The following is a 6,331-nucleotide window of genomic DNA, read 5'->3' on the forward strand; positions in this document are numbered from 1 at the left end:
ACTCATCTGCGGTTGCTTTTTAAGATAAAATGTATTGGTATGTACGGTAGCGGATCAGTGAATTGTTTTTTTTACTCACCAATACCTCAAAATCCCACAGTATTGGCATAAAATCTGATATCAGCATAGACTCAGACTGCCAACTTCAGGGTGTACATGTGAGTAGAGCCGACGGGGCTGCATAAAGACTAGTAGAAACTGAGATGTTGTGTGTTTAAACATATTGTACGGAGACTGCATTACTCCAATAAGAAATTTTATGAAGCCATGCGCGGACAGGTGCTTTCGATGCCGATACCAATACCTGAAATATCTACGGTATCGGCACAAAGTCCAATATAATTATCGTTATCGGCTATCTACTTAGTTCCCATTGACCGATTTGCTGCTTGAAATGACACTGAAAAGTAGGAGGGACAGTTGTAGGCTGCTTATTAAACTCTAAATTCTGTAATATAACTTTTAATTTCTCTTTTTTTTTATTGCTCCACACGTAAACTGCTGTTACGGAGGGTTTCTTGAGTAAGAAAAGGTGCTTTGTTTACCCACTTTTTAATTACATCTGCACGACATGACAAGAATCCAAGCTACACTCTCAAAACGTATATTTTGTTACCGTGTTTTATTTTATTTTTTAACAGATTTTGTGAAGGACACTATTAGTTCACATGACTTTGTAATTTATTTACCTTTTATGTGTTAAATGTATTTAGTTTTAACAAGGACTTTGCCACGATGTTGACCGTCTCTTGTTGTTTTTGTTTTGTCTTGAAGGGATTTTTTTTTTAATGGAATTGTTTTAAAAGCTGACAATACTGTACTTTTCTTTTGGTTTACTTAGTTATAGCACTGCTGCGTTCCTGTTGTCCTCAAAGGTCAGAGATTTTTGTGTTCCGACCTCACTCCGGAATCAACCCATGTCTACTTGCTAACTCTTGTAGCATTTCTTCACCTCAGCGCATTGGAAGTACATGAAAGATAGCAAAACCAGACTGCTATGTATTTTATGTTTCTTGCAGAGTTTAGTTTACTTCTGTTTCCACACTATCCATAAAACATAAGTCTCTACAGTTACGAAAGGCTCTGTGATGCTAATGTTGCTAACATCCACACCGGGCTAATGGCAGCAAGAGCTAACTCTGCTCACTAATTAAGCCTTGTGACCAGTTCTGTCAAAAATGCTCAATTTTGAAATATTGTGACAAAACTCATTGGTTGATACTGATTTTATGTAGCACAATAACAAAACAAACTTTAAAAAAATGTGCAAACGACCCTTCTCGCTAACATCTGTTTTGCTCAGATGCCAGGGATGACAACTTCCTGTTCCATTGCATTCCTATGGGGGCTATTGCAAATAAATAAATATTTTAATAACTTCTTGAGGGATGACCTCGTAGCAGCAAGTTAAAAATAGATTTGTAACCGGAAACTTCTGTTTGCGCGAAGGTTGGTGTTTTTGTCTTGATGCTAATGTAACCTTTAGTAATTAACTGTGCTAATATGAAACAAAACAATGACTATCCTTTCTTTATTTTTGTTTTTATTTATTCATATTTTGTGTTAGTCTTTACATTCAAGTCAAATTCATCAACAAATACTGTATTTTACAGAAACGGAACTAGCATCATGCCCTGTGAAAATGGTCCACATGCACATTTATCTAGTCTCTGACCTTTTCCACTCTACTATTCTAACATAGTGTAATATTATTGAACATATTGCAATTTTCAACAAAAAAAATGTTTTAATTTTATTGTGTGACTTAATACTCCCTCTGAAATGAGTAACTAGAATAGATTAGTATCTGGAAATCTTTATTTTTTTTGGCTAATCGTAATAGCATCATTGCGTCAAGACGTTAGCAAGAATTAGCAGTTAGCAAGGTCCGTATGTCCGACCTCTGTGGACGACAGGAACGCAGCATGATCAGACGCTCTCTGGCAGCATCATTGTAAAAGGAGTTTCATAGTTTTTTTGTTTCTTTTTTTTTATTGCTTTGTTTTGCACAAGCGTGGCCAATGCTAGTCGGTGGCTAACCTGAAACCCAGTCCTGTAAATGTGAACCCTTCATTGTGTTGCTTGGTCGTGTTTTTTGTGAAAAGCCGTGCTGGTACTCTGTAACGTCTAAGCACTGCACATTGTTTTTGTTTACCTACCAGCGCCATTTTGTTCCAAACTGTACCGCTTTTTGTGGACCCAAGTTCTAAAGTATGATACAAGTATGATGTGAATGCTATGACAGTTCTTAAACTTCACTTCTTCAAGGCCCTATACCTGATTTTTTATTTATTTTCATCCTCCTACAGAACATTGTGAACTCAGATAATTATGGAAAATTGTGGCCCTACCTATGATGCATTTTCAATTACCAATTTCATGAATTTGCAGGCTAGCATTTCCGCGACAGAGAGCCTGAAACATGACCCTGTAAGTTGTGAAATGTGCCCAGAAAGTCATGTCTGTGTAGGATTGGGACGCTAGAAATGTGAGCTCGTTTGTAAAAATCAGGTATTGAGCCTTTAACAGCTTGTTCGTACGTGTGCTTACATTAGCGACGGTAGATGTCCGGTCAGCTGATTTAAACTGTTTTCTTTTGGGCATGTTTTAGTACACTGCAAATTCTTTGTAGCTTAACAAGATTTATTGTCTTAAATCTAGCCAAATTATCTTCTACATCTTGTTTTGAGCATTATAAGCTAGTTTCCAGTTTCATGTGTTAGATAATTAGGCTTGATTCAAGTAAATATTACTTTTTGTTCTTATTTAGTCTGTATATCTAAAAGTTAGCCATTTTACATTTATTTCAAGCCAAAATAGTTTTCTGATGGTATTTAGTCCAAAAATCTTTCTCAAAATAAGAATCATTCACCTTTTTATCTTGAAATAAGAAACTCAATCAACCATATCATTTGAATGTATATTTATTTTAAGTTTTCAAAGCAATGACATCTTCAAGGTTATACTTTGTCATAACATAGACACTGTTTCTGAAATCAACTGGGTAATATGACGTATAATCAAGTAGGTTTTCAACATCAGTCAGTTCAGTTGCTTGGGCAAGGTTAGGTACCGCAACTTCATAAGCAAGAAAGTCTTTGTTAAAACCCAAGGTTTCATACACCTGGTATTCAAAGCAATAGAGCACACTATTAACAACGAAAATGTTTTTTATGAGTCCAAAGGTAGGGCTTGAACCATTTGCTGAAATGAGAATCAGAGACCTGTCACAGATGTATTTGCTACCATGTAAAATAAGCCACTTTACTCTAACAGCATGATGTACAGCATCTTCAATCCCCAAAAAATCTACAACCTTTGATTGTAAATGCTCAATATCAGCAACCTCTGATACAGGACCTAGTTCTTTCTCATGTAAAAAAATCGGATGCTCAGTTCCTGCTTCACTTTGACAGCACTCCAGCAGCTGATTGTGGTTTACAAGGGACTTGCACACATTCTTAAAGTTTAATTTGGATGACCATTGTTTAAAAAAACAGTGTTTAGACTCGAATCTCATGCACATATGCCGTATTACAGGTCCCAGGGCAATAATCTGAGAGGGAAGATGTAACATGTAATGTTGCTTTGGGATTACATTATTTTCTGGGAATAGTTGTCTGAATTGTTTAAGATGATCTTCTATCATTTGTTTCAGTTTGGACACAGTTTGTAAAGACACAACTGGGGCAAAAAGTATTTTAACAATTTCAATTAAATTCAAAATAAACTGGATATATGGATTTTTCTCTACAACACAGTCCAATAGGAATGGCAAAATCTTGATTAATATAAGCATTTGTCCAGAGGATTGTTTGAGTCTATTGTCATTTGAAGCTAAAGTAGCAACACTTATTGGTGACGGTTTGTCACGTATGTCCACTGATGAAAAAGGAAAATTTTGCATGGCAGAATTAAACATGTCCAACTCCAAATTTCCAGATAAAACGAGGTATTTCAACACACACTTCATTTCCATTGGTGCCACTCCTTCAAGAATTATATGCATAATATCCTGTGGCATTTGCTCTATGAGATCAAAACCTGGGAAATCAACTAACTTGCTTTGTCTATTTATGCCAAAAGTCGTTTTGAGCGAGGATTTTAAGAATTCTGTTGTTGCCCTTTGTATTTCAATGCACTGCCTAACGTGTCCGTCCAATGTCCGTCTGGTGAAACTCTGTTCATTGAAATTTGTTTGCATTTCATCAAAAGTACACTCACAATGACGACATTTGCTATATGCAAAACCGACTCCTTCCTTAAATCCTGCTTGCTCATGCTGGGCAAGAGTGTCTCCGCACACAGCAACAACTGCTCCATTTAAATAAAATTCCCCATTCACAGTGTTAATCTTAACGCCATTGTACAGTAACTTCAAGTCTTCATCTATTCTCCGTAGAATAATATCTACACCACACTCATCTATGTCCTTAGACTTTGCGATTGCGAGAAGTCTGATTGAAGCTAACTTTGATCTAAACTTTGGGTCTATGTTGCCTAAAGTGTAATAAAACATTAGTAATTTATTTACACTTGCACGTGACCCTAGGGGGTTACAAATTTCTATCTCATCGGAGTACAGTATCAGCTGTAAAGCAGAATTCTTTTTCGAAAACAGTGGGTGGGTTTTGAAAATTCTTCCATCATTAATGTCATAAAAAAAACTGGCCTTGGGGCAACTCTGAGGTCCAGCACGGAGCATGTCAAATAGTCTTGAATTGGATAATAACTGTTTCAGACTTTCAATCAGAGGGATGTAGTAGAAAGACTTGTTTTTGATTGCAAGAACCCTAGATTCTCCCTTTTTAACTCTACAGGCATACTTGGAAATGATGATCTCCTCAGGTGTAACAGGATTAAAATGCATCTGTGTTGATCGGTCCTGTAGGTTTGAAGTTGCACATAGGGGAAAGGGATCCTGAAAGTTGTCCAGTGTTGAAAGAACTTCTTCTTGTAAAGGTCCATTGCTGTCAGGATGTCTTTCAAGGATGGTCTTCATTTTTTCTCTCAAGGACGTCAGAAGAGCTGTTTGATATTGCTGGACACCAAGGACAATGTTGTTGACACTCCTCTGATGAAAAAAAAGAAAAGAAAACAACAACATCAGAGACATGAAAACATAAACATACAATACTCAATGAATATAAAATATTGTTTATTAGTATTAATTAATAATGATTGATTGTGGTTCTGCACTAGGTATTTGAGTAAATGGTATAAATGCAAAAGCTTAATGCAAGAGTGACCTCTGAGGAGTGTGAACTTTATGTCAATATTATTTATTTGTAGTAAAATAATGATAAAATGCTTTATTGTTAAAATCAATTCTTCATTCCAGTGAACTAGACTTAAGAATTGTCCACTTTTTTCAAATTAACAATGACACCCTTTTTTCAAATTAACAATGACACATCTAATAATGAAACATACCGTTTCATTATTAGATGAAACGGTACCTGTGATAGGTGGCATTGCTCACGCACACCAATAGCAAATGCAGCTGCACATCTGGCAAGATCAACAGTTTCTCTTCCACCCTACAGGTAAAAAAAGAAGACAATTGTGTAAGAAAAATAAGTCACTCAGAATGTGAAAAAAAAAAAAAAAAAAAAAGCAAAACAAAACAAAACAAATACTCCCAACTGTTGTATCTTTTTGCTATTTCAAAATTCCTACGGGGAGGCATATCTAGTCAAGCTGCAGATTTAGTGAAAAATGTACGACTTATTTAATTAAACCTCAATCTTTATGGAATCTACTCTGGAGTTAATTGAAAGAAAAAGCAAGCTTAAAGCTTTAAAAAGGTCTACTCTAAAGATGCCAAATAGGCATTAAGTATTGTAACTAAGCCTACTTTGCTTTCTAAATCTGAGTTTCAGCAGATTCCTGCATTTGCATTTCAATACTGGCATTCTTATACTAAAAAAGTTATACCTTTTTAATTATTCTTATCAAGTAGCTTGTCTCAAAAAACACACAACTTTAATCCCTTAACCCCCACCTGAACCAAGCACATTTTCTCCAGTTTGGCATTACCCAAATCTAAAAACGTATTGAACAAAGCGTCAAAATAGTAACGAAAAACGAGGATGAAAGTCCTGTACAACAAAAAAGTGATACAAAAGTTAAAAAAAAGAAAAGAAAAAAAAGGGGCGACAGAAACACAATAAACACACGGGGTAAAAAAACAATTAGAAAGTGATGAGAAGGCAAACAAACACACAACTCACACTCACACACAAAGTACATTACCTGATTCTGACGCGGTGTTTGAACCTCAGCTGTGTCTTTCTCCATCAAATTCTGACTTTCCTGTTGCTCCTGCTCC

Source organism: Gobius niger (genome assembly GCF_951799975.1).
Source record: "Gobius niger genome assembly, chromosome: 22".
NCBI lineage: Eukaryota > Metazoa > Chordata > Actinopteri > Gobiiformes > Gobiidae > Gobius > Gobius niger.